This window comes from Cyprinodon variegatus, unplaced genomic scaffold (genome assembly GCF_000732505.1).
Source record: "Cyprinodon variegatus isolate N-32 unplaced genomic scaffold, C_variegatus-1.0 Scaffold99, whole genome shotgun sequence".
Taxonomy (NCBI): domain Eukaryota; kingdom Metazoa; phylum Chordata; class Actinopteri; order Cyprinodontiformes; family Cyprinodontidae; genus Cyprinodon; species Cyprinodon variegatus.
This window is the reverse complement of record NW_015150552.1, coordinates 1,289,334-1,300,213: the sequence shown is the minus strand read 5'-3', so window position 1 is coordinate 1,300,213 and position 10,880 is coordinate 1,289,334.

Below are 10,880 nucleotides of genomic sequence, written 5' to 3'. Positions count from 1 at the left end.
ACCAACCAACCAACCAACCAACCAACCAACCAACCAGCCAACCAACACAGAGACAAAAAGCACAGAGAACCAAACTCATCCATTTCTAACTCTGGAACAACCAGTTGACCAGTTTTGACTCTTTGTGGATTAGAGAAAATTCTCTTTAAATTCAAACTTGTGCACAAAAAACACATAATTTTCATTCTGTTTCTTAAGGATTTTAATAAAAAAAATAAATGATGATGATGCTCATGAGGAGAGTGTGTAAACACCAGGCTCTAACAATGATTTTGCCCCATCTGCTGTATGTTGCTTTTATCACCCTATACATCTGATGGGGTAAAATAGCTGCTAAAATTTCCCCTTTGTGTATTGTTGATGTAGTGTTTTTGCTTTTCTGGAGAAACAGCTTCAGAGTTTAAATATTTTCAGCTAAAAAAATGAGTTCAAAAGAATTCTGAAAGAGGAGTTTAAGAAAAGAGGAGCTCCCAGTGTAAATTGGCACAGCCGTTTTACATCATTAAAGCCTGAAAAAGGCCTAAATTACTGAGGAAACACACGCAGAGATATATGAGGACGCTTGGTTAAAAATCCCCGCTCTGACCAGCTCTGGTCAACAAACAGGAGCCCTTTCTGCAAAGCAGAGTTTAAAAGTTTTTCACAGATTACAAAGGGGCCTGCAGGCTCAGACAGAAGCAGGTGATCTGTTTACCTATGATATTTACAGAGAAAGAAAGTTAAATATGTGCAATAAATTATCTTCTTTTATCTTAACCCTAATTTCAAATGCAATAATCAAAAATGTATTTGAAGTATTTAATATAGAGGAACCTGGTGGTTTTTAAAGATATCGCCTATGTTGAAGCTCTGTCTTTATTTTTGGTGTTTCTGTTGTCAGTGTTGTTTCTTGTTAGCTTAATGAAACCAAATATTTATATTAGCAGTGTAAAACACAACTTTTCTTAAACTGGCTGACACTAATCAGATCAAAGGTTTCTATTTGCTAAATGACAGAATATATTACTTTATATGACTTTATTTAGAGTTGTAAGCTAACTCTAGGGTCAGAGTCGATATTAAACAGTTTTTTGAAATCATGCAAAACACTAAACACACTAAAGAAATTGGCTGAGGTACTGTATTAGGAAGAGAAATGTGGACCTCCACAAATCTAGGTCATCCTTTGGTATCATTTCCAGATGTCTAAAGCTTCCATTTCCATGTGTTCAAACAGTTAGATGCTAGTATGAAAAGCATGGGAATGTCCAGAAATCTAACTGTTCTGGAAGGACTCCCAAGTAATCATCATGGAATCACAATCTTTTAAAATCCATCCACCCTGGACAGGTTGCCAGTCTATAGCAGGGCAACAGAGAAAGGAACCGAACAAACACATTTTCAGACACACACTCAAAACCTAAGGAGAATTTAGAGAAGCCAACTGACCAAAGAGTCATGTTTTTAATGTGGGAGGAAGCCAGAGTACCCAGAGAGAACCCACACATGCACAGGGAGAACATGCAAACTCCATGTAGAAAGACCCCGGCCAGGAATGGAACCCGGAACCTTCTTGCAGCAAGGCAGCCTTGCCTCTCTGTGCCACTGAGTAATGGCAATGATTTAAAAAAATCATCGCAACATAAATTTATGTGAGGAGCTAAATTTTTTTTTGAGCAAGGCCTACCTATTTGACTTGGTTCAACTGGTTCCGTCTGGAAAAAAATGGTAAAAACTGGAGACTTGTGCGGGAAACTCGTGGAAGCTTACACAAACTATTTGATCCAACTTCCATAATCCAACTCCAAAATTAAGTAAACTTAACAGTTTACTTAATAGACAAAGGAAATTTGTCTGAACGACTAACGCAGCCCTGTGATTATTCTGTCATTTTTTAAATAGAAAAATATTTTGGTGATGGTGGCCAACTTAAAACAGAGAAAAAAACATAAAAGCAATGAATCTTAAAAAAAAATATCTGGTTTCAATTGTAGGGATATTCCTCCTGGGTTTAGCTAGAACCCTACAGGCTGAAAGCTTTGTATATTTTAAAAGGCTAAGATCTGTAGTAGCAGTAGTAACATTCTGCAAAGCAGCACTTTTATTTTTTCCAGCCATCTCCAGCTTTTAGAGCATAATTGTTCCTGTTACATTAAATTATTAGACGTTATAAACATAAGAAGACCTCAGGTCAGTCTTAAAATGTGTCTACTGCTGGGAGGTTTAAAACAAGAAAGGTCGAGTTGAAGTTTGTTTTGGTCCATCCTATGATTCTTTGGTGCCTTTCAGACCTGTGAGAGTTTTTCTCATCCATGAAGACCAAAGGTGCTTGTTTTTTCTGGTCTTTTGAACAAATTTGTGTCTAACCAGATCAACAGCTCACGATTTAACTCTGTACTGTACTGTGCATCTCAAGACCACACCCCTGTCCCCAAAGGGACTAATGGGATCAACTCTTGTGCCGAAACAACTGACCTTTTTTTGTGTGATATTTGTTTCCAACAATAAAAGCTTCAAGCATTTAACCACATGTGGTAATAAGTGGTTAAAACCTGTGTAATTATCTGCTGCTGTGTCTGTTTCCTGACTTCACGCAACAATCATTATCATTTAATGCTTTGTCATTTACTGTCACGATTAACAAGAGTTTAAGAATATTAGTTTGCCACACTTTGTAAACAAAAAAAAGTTATTCTGCATTGTACTTCTGCATTTTTTGATGTTAGTATCTTAAGCTTGCAGTATAAACACAGCTCTCTAATAAAATCACACACGTATCAGAAGAAATTGTGACTCCAAATCCAAGTTAAGCCTGTTTATGAGTCAACCTTAGGACCTAAATTGAAAAACAGCACTTTGCTGCATGAAAAACATGATCATAATGTAAGGCCATACTGTAAATTGAAATCTTTGATGGAAAGAAATTGAAAAATTCTTTTCATTTGCTGAACTAAACTAGAATTGTGGGCTGATAACAGGGTTAAACTGCAGCCCACCACATGAGAATAAAACTTCTGAACATAACAGAACTGCATGGTTGGTTTTGTCACATTACTGCACACACAGGTATGAAGTGTGTGTGAATAGTGAAGTTACATCAGAGTTGTAGTCTCACCTTGCACATGGATTTCTTTTCAACATTTTGGATTTCTTTTCAACCATGTGGGACAATGATCTATTATTGGAACTGACAGAGACAGAGTGTAAAGCTGATATTTATGGAGTGAAAAAAAAAATCAAACAAATCTATTTTCTTTGGAGAGCTGTTATAAATGTGTTTTCCTTTCACATAAAAATAAAGTTTCTCAGAGTAAAATTACTTTTGCTTGGGAGGAAAGTTGATCTTGTCAGAGGGATAAACAATGAGACATTCACAGCGTGAACAAATACTAACTTTGGTTTAAAGTAATTATTTTAACAGTGGTTTATCTTACTGGTGTCGGTACCCACATTAAAACACAAGACTGTTTTGAAATAAAGGTATGAGAGTCAGAAAAAAATGTGCAATTGTATTATTTACTGCCTTTAAAGGTATAGTGGAGGATGTTTTTTTCCAGGTGGATCATCAAAATAAGTGGTCCTCCTAACTGTCAATCATTCTATATGTTTACATATGGCCGTCCTAGGTGCTCGTCCCATTAGCTATCTTTAACTGGGCAAACGCACTTTCAGGCATATATCTGTGGTGAGCTACGGTTTCAGACAGTCATTGAAGCTCACCTTTCTCATTGCAGTTCTTTGAAAATGGTTTGTAAAAGAAAATGTGTCTACAAAGTGTATGAGAAGAAAAGAGAGGCCTCAGAAGAGGCAGATATATCCCTGAATGCTTTTCTCGGAGACTCTCATCACAAAGCATTATGGGATTTGCTATCACAGTGGCCCGCTTTTGCCATAGGCTGTCGCTTCCCGACAGAGGCGACTAATAACAAAGATGGCGCAGGCACCGGTGGTGGAAGCAGAGTTACATGACCAATGGGGACCAAAGACCAGTGATCATCTGTCTGAATGGTAAGTTAACTGAGTTCGCTATAAAGTCCACTATATAATCCCTGTTTTATATAGTGATTGAGGGATTTAGGGGTTAGGGCGGATGTTCAGGCACAGTAAGCTTTTAAACAGAGCGTGCATGAGGAGAAATGGGCTTGTGCACGCTCTTGCACCCATTTGATAGGCGTTCCCTCCTGGGAGTGGGTACAGGGTTGTGCATGTAAATTTTTTTTTTTAAGTGGAGAGGGCAAGTCTTTAAAAATTAAAATCCTCCACTGTACCTTTAATGTTATTGTACACCATGTTTAATTAAAATGTAAAACAATCGTATTAGTGATTGTTAGAGGCGCTTTAAGGCAGTTGAATTAAGCAGAGGACTTCAGGCAGAGTAACGTTAAAAAAAACCTGGAGTTTATTTACGGTAACAACTTTGAAGAGGTGCAAAACAGGAAAAGAACCCAGCAACAGCAGCTGAACTAATCTTGTAGCCTTTTGTAACCAACTAAACCCTTAAATTAAAAAAACCTACCATGAAACAGGGCTAAAAATTACATATGCACTAGGAAGCAGCTACAAAATCACTAAAACATTAATGACTTTAGCTAATTAATGCTATCTGGCATAAAATAACATTTAATTTTGAAATCTAAGTCAACAGTATTTAACTCTAATGTATAAAGGTTACTCCTCCACTACCCTCCAATCAATTAATGGACTCTTTTAAAGTGTTCTCAATCCGACAGGGAATCCTTTAGCCTGAACACGCTGCAGAAAAAGAGACAGAGATAAGTAAGTCATCTGCGTAACAAATCCTACAATGTACTTTAAGACATTGTCCTTTTACAACTCCTGCCAAAGATTTGTTAAGGTGTTACTTGTTGTCGTCCAATTATTTGTTTCGTTTACAGGAAAAAGCATTCATCATCATCAGCCTCAGCAGAGAGGAAGCTGTTAAATAGAAACAGCAACAAAAAGTGTACTTCAGTTTCTCACAGTGTAATTATTTTATTTTATGTTATATTTAAAAAAATTATTGAGTTTTTCATTGTTTCAACATGAGCGAAGTAAAGATGTTCATTATAGATATAAACATATGAATTATATCTATCATCTCAAAATCTCTGACTGTTACAGTTTCTCCACATTCCTCTTCATGTGACCTCGGAGATATTCTGCTTAAAGTAGTCCTGGATCCAAGACCACACCAAACCTTAATGTTGAAATGGAATAAACTATTTTGTGATGTTGCTTAAAATTAAGTAAATCTTCCACCTCTTTCCAGGAAACAACGGAGTTTTGCTTCCAGACTGATTAAGGGTCATTCATTATTTGAGCAATTTCATTGAAAAACAATGCTATTGAAAGACAGGTGATCCCATGCATGATGCTGCCACTGCCGTGTTTTGCTGTGGGCTTATCTTTTAAAGTGATGTACAGAGAAGTTTCTTTGCCAAACATACATGCTGGAGTTCAGAATAATAATTTTCAGTTTGGTTCCTCAGCCTACTCCATCTTTCAAGTAAGTCACAGAATTTAGAGACTTTTTGTTCTGATTCTCTTTGCTGACTTCCATCATTACCAGCTGCTGCCCTTGTGCCAATATGAAATAATAAAAGCTGATTTCTGTTTGTCAAACCTGTGAACTCTCATATGATTGGCTCAGTAACCAGGAAGTAAACAATGGTTACACACTGCACCTGACTGTACCTTTATGTTAAAAAGGAGGAGGAACCTGATCAAGACATTGTGGATGTAGAGGACCGCTTGTTCACCCTGAGTGAAAAAGTATCAGTGAATGTTTTTTGCACCGTGTTTTTTTTTTTTTTGTCCAATGTTTACATTTGATCACTGCTTCACTTTAAAAAATGGAAATGTCATAAGAGCTGCACAAAACGAAAATTTGTTTTGTATAAACTCTTTGTGTAAAAAATGACAATAAAGTTTGTCTAAGTCTAAACTTGATTCATTTTGTTGTAAATTTCTTTTTACATTTCTCCTTTGAATACATTCTGCAAGACCAGAAACTGTTCTATAACCCAGCTCTGTATGAACAGATTAATGTCCTCCTGTTCTTGTTCTCATGGTGTTGAACTACTTCCAGCTTGATCTCGATACATAGTTTTTTTTTGTGTGTGTTTGTGTTAATATTTTTACAAAGTCATGTCATGGGGACCTATGTCCTTATGGGGACCAAAATCCTGGTTCCTATATAATAAAGTTCTGTTTTTTGAGATGTGGTTAGGGTAGGAGTCTGGGTTAGGCTATATAAAATGAATGCAAGTCAGTGAAATGTCATTAGTCACAAAACAAGAAGGGGTGTGAGTGTGTGTGTGGGGGGGTATTCATTAATGCACATATATTCTCCTTTCATGTTTGTGTTTGACAATTATGATATGCAGATACAGGAGGGAACTATGATGACTTTTCAGCAGTTGAGAACATGAACTGTTGAACTGTTCTTATTCCTACTTCTTCGAGTTAAAGGAAAATGCTCTTTTTTAAAGAAATATGCACCAGTATTTGCTCAGACCCTTTATTTTTAAATGTAGAAAACAATCAGTACTTGATACAATTCTCAGCTTCCTCAGGATCACTGTCAGACACTTTACTGGTTCAAGTTTTTTTCTTGTTTGTTATTTGGACCAATGTTAATTGTTTTCTCTTTTTTTTTTTTTTTTACTGAATTATGACTGATGTGTGTTTGCACTTTGATCCCTTTGATTATCTGTTTAAAAATTCTGATTTTAGCAGTTGGATGTGAACAAGAAAATATCACACAAATGTTTCTTTTATCTCAAAGGAAAAAAATTTGAGATCACAACTTAATCATGGGTGTAAACTTAAGAAGAGTAAGTACTGAAGAGGGCTATTATTTTCTATGAGTGTACACTTTTATTACACTTTATTTAGCAAGATAGCTTCTGACAGGTTTGTTTGTTTTTCAGTGAAAAAAAACAAAATTTTTTAGATTGTTTGTCATGGTTGCATTTTTACTCCATTTTAAAACCTATCATTTATAGGCAGTTTGTACACTCAGTGGGGTTAATCTTTTTTTTTTTCACCAACACCCAGGCACTTCCCAGGAAGCCCAATCCATCCCTTTTCTTTTCCTTTTGGAGCAGCAGTCATTAAAACATCCTGTGACTTTTCTTCCTTAAAATGGGAATTATTTTGTTTGGAAGTGACGATTACGCTAATTCTGCCTCAAGCCTCTTTGCTGTTCTTGTGAAAAGAGGCTCCCCATTCAGTGTGGCCAATGTGAAGGAAACCACTGTTTCTTTTCGCTTGTGCAGCTGAATAAAGACTGGCGTTATTGCCCAGCCTGTAGCTTGTACACAAACACAATTCATCAACAGGTGTTGGAGGAAATATATTTTTTTTCCCTCTCAGCAGAAGGATGCTGCATTTGGAGTGTGGGGTAAATGTAAGAGAACAAAAGTTGGAGGCAGCGGGTATTCAACCTGCAGGAGGATTTCCTTTGGCCTGCAGAGGAAAGAGGATAGAGACACAGCTGGTTGTGCGCAAGCATTTCTACAGCTCAATTAATTGGACATCTCTGCCCTTCAAAAAGCCTATTTAACCACCTAGGAATTATTAGCAAAGCTTAAAGTCAGCTTTGAGAATAGGACCAGTGTGAATTCATTTCTGTTTGACATTCACCTTTTTGCAGAGAGCAGGTCCATTTTGACTTTTCTAAACAGCACTCTGCCTATTGTAAGATGCTTCTTAAAGAAAGCTCAACTTGCCTTTTACAATGAGCATGCCTCACAAAGGGGAAAATGCAAAAGTGCTGCATATGCACCGGTAAGTATTCACGTGGAATCTTAAAATGTACTTTAAGGAAAAATTAAACTTGCAGCTTTGTCTTCCTGGTGTGACTGGAATTGAGAGGAGATAATAGAGCAGGCGGGCTTATTAGCAGCGTGTTGATTTGTAATGGTTTTTTCTTTAATCTCTTTGATACCTTTCATTTGAGAGTTGGGATGCTTGGCCTTGCCATCAGCAATATTTTATATATCTCTTTAACATCACGCTTCAATCCCCCCTGAAGGATGTTTTATGTAAAACATGCTTTTTGTGCCCTGGGAAGACATTTAATCAAGATTAACCTTGGTATTTTAGTAGCCAATGGTCTAGCTTTGTGAGGTTTCATAATGGAAGACAATTATAGCCCTACTTTCACTGCAGAGGGTCTGCTTTAATGGAGAGAAAACATTTATTTATAGCAAGACATTTTGGGATGGAATGTATAAAAGGATTTTAGGAGAGATTTTGGTTTTTACTTTTTTAATCGAGAGCTGTGCTATTTAAGCTAGCAAAATTCACCTGCAAGTTTAGCTTCCTTTGAAAGGTGGACTGTTATTTTCCTGTTATATTCCAAATTACCTCCAGGGTTAAATGTTGCTAACTAAAAGGTGTACAAAATCTGACACCAGCAATGCAAATGCACTGTGTAATAGATGCATAATTTGTTTTCTTCGCCAAGTCTCTGATATTGAATTTAACTTACTTTGTTTTTTATATTTGGTGAGTTAGGAGAGTATTAATAAAAAAAACTAACTGTTTCAAACTTTTTCTGAAATTTGCTGAAATTTCAGCAACTTCTCCTAACAAAAGTAGCTCTGTCAAATGTTCTTTATTTCTACTGAGGTCAGGACTTAGTGATAGCTGCTCCAAAACCCCAACTGTTTCATCCTTAAGCCATTTTGTAATTAATCTGTTGGTTTGCTGCCGATCATTTTCCCTTTGGAAGATCAATATCTGTCCAAGCTTTAAATTCCTGGCTGATATCTTGAGGTGTTGCCTGAACATTTCTGCATGGTGTTCTTTTATCATGATTCATTCCTCTTGCAGCTAAACAGTCCCATAGCCTGATTTGTTCTCAGGGTTGCAAGCTTCCATCCTTCTCCCTCCGCCAAATGTTAAAATGCTTTTAAGGACAAACACTTTGATCTTAGTTCTATCAAACCACAGCACATGTCTTTAAAAATTATGGTCAAATGTTTACCACTAAGGGTAATCTGCGATCTGGCTTTTATATTGATTTTGGAAGAATTGCTTCTTCCTTTCTGAGTGGCCTTTCAGCCATTGTCTGTACCTGACTTGTTCACCATCTTAAATTAGCATCCTTCTAAGATCTTTTGCTTCTGTTCTGGATTTGCACCAAAGGAATATTTATCTCTGGGAATCTTACTCTCTTCAGAACAGCATGATGTCTGGTCTTTCTCTTTAATAATAATTGTTTCATCAGATGAAAGCATCTTCTGGCATATCGACCAAAGATGAACCTGACTTTTAATTGTCTATAAATCTCCTCCTGATATCTTGATTGTTTTTTTTCCCCATGATGCTGCACAAGTAAGGAGCATGTTTAAATACTCGATTCTCCCAAAAGCTTTTCTCTGTCTACTTTTACATGTAGCTAAACTTTAACAACATCCTTTTCTTTATCTATAGAGTCCAATATGCTGATAAATCCATCAGCAATATAATCTTTAACTATTCTGTAAACATTGTCCCCTAACCTAGGGGTGGGTTGATAGTAACATTAGAAAACTAGAATTTCAACTGCTCTCTCATTCATATCAAAAAGTGTTCTAAAGGGTAGAAGTCAGGACTAATTTTGGAATTAACTGAATTGCTTTTGTGACCGATTACTTTTGACAGTATAGTGTATCAGTTTTTTCCCTTTATATTATAGGTAGAAAATTAAAATGTAAAATGTTTAGAGAGAGAAATAAGATATAGCCCCTACAAAATGAGTATCCTGATATTATTCAAAAAGAAATATTTTTTGTTAACCAATGTCACCCAAAACTAGAAGCTTTAATCTAATTTAGCGTTCAGCAGTGATGAAAGAAGGTTCTCCGTTTTATTGGGAGGGTTTGTAAACATCTGGCATCAGGATTAACATCAGGGTATGCAAACGTCTTCTCCTCCGGATGAACCTTTAACTTTTTCTACAACAGCTTCATTGTTGAGACCCAAACATGTTTGAACACAATGATCTGTTTTTGTCCATGCTGCTTCAACATTTTCCAGAATAAATGCTTAATCGGTCCTTATTGGGGCCATTAGCCGGGTGGAAACGCGGCAGCAGGGGAGCGCTGCTCTTGTGAATGTTCATTCACGGTTTTCAGACTGCGGCGCACTCAAGTAGCCACGCATTGTGTGCGAGGAAAGTGCAGGGAAAATAGTTCCCCTGGGTGGTCCTACTCATTAATACACTCTGCACTTCTTGATTTATGGCTCACAGTTCAACTGCTGCCAATTATCATGAAAACACACAACAAGGAGAAGGAAAGAGGGGAAACACAGAGGGGGAGGAGAAGGTTGAAGAAGTTGGATGAACCTGAACGTCACATGAAGGTAAGACTTCAGAATTGAACGCACTTTATGGGCTCTTAGGTTAGCTGCTGTGACCTTTTAACCTCTTAGCCTTTAGGTTGGTTAGCTGATAAACAACAAACTTAAGATAGATCCAGAATTTTCCCTTTTTTATCAAATTTAAAAACTGGAAATAGATTCAAAAAGTTCTGCCCATTTTTTTTTTTTTTATCATAAAATTTTTTTATTTTTCAGATATTATTTTTATTTCTTAGTGATTGTTTGCTAATCTATTTTTCTTCAGAAGGCCACTTTTTTGATTACTACTTACACTTTAATTTCCATTATTGTTGTTTGTTAGAAACATGAGTTGGTTACATGGCCTCTTTTTTAAGAGACATTTATGTAGAATTATATAAAAAAAAATATAAAATGTCACAGAAGCTGTTTCAGATATAACTCCACCTTTGAAATCATTTTATGGGCATTGGGCTTATTTGATTCTGAAGCTCTAAATCCTCCTATTCAAAGCATATTTACAGGTGTGGTGGCTGTAAAAGAGTGATAGGCATTAATCTTCTGCTGAT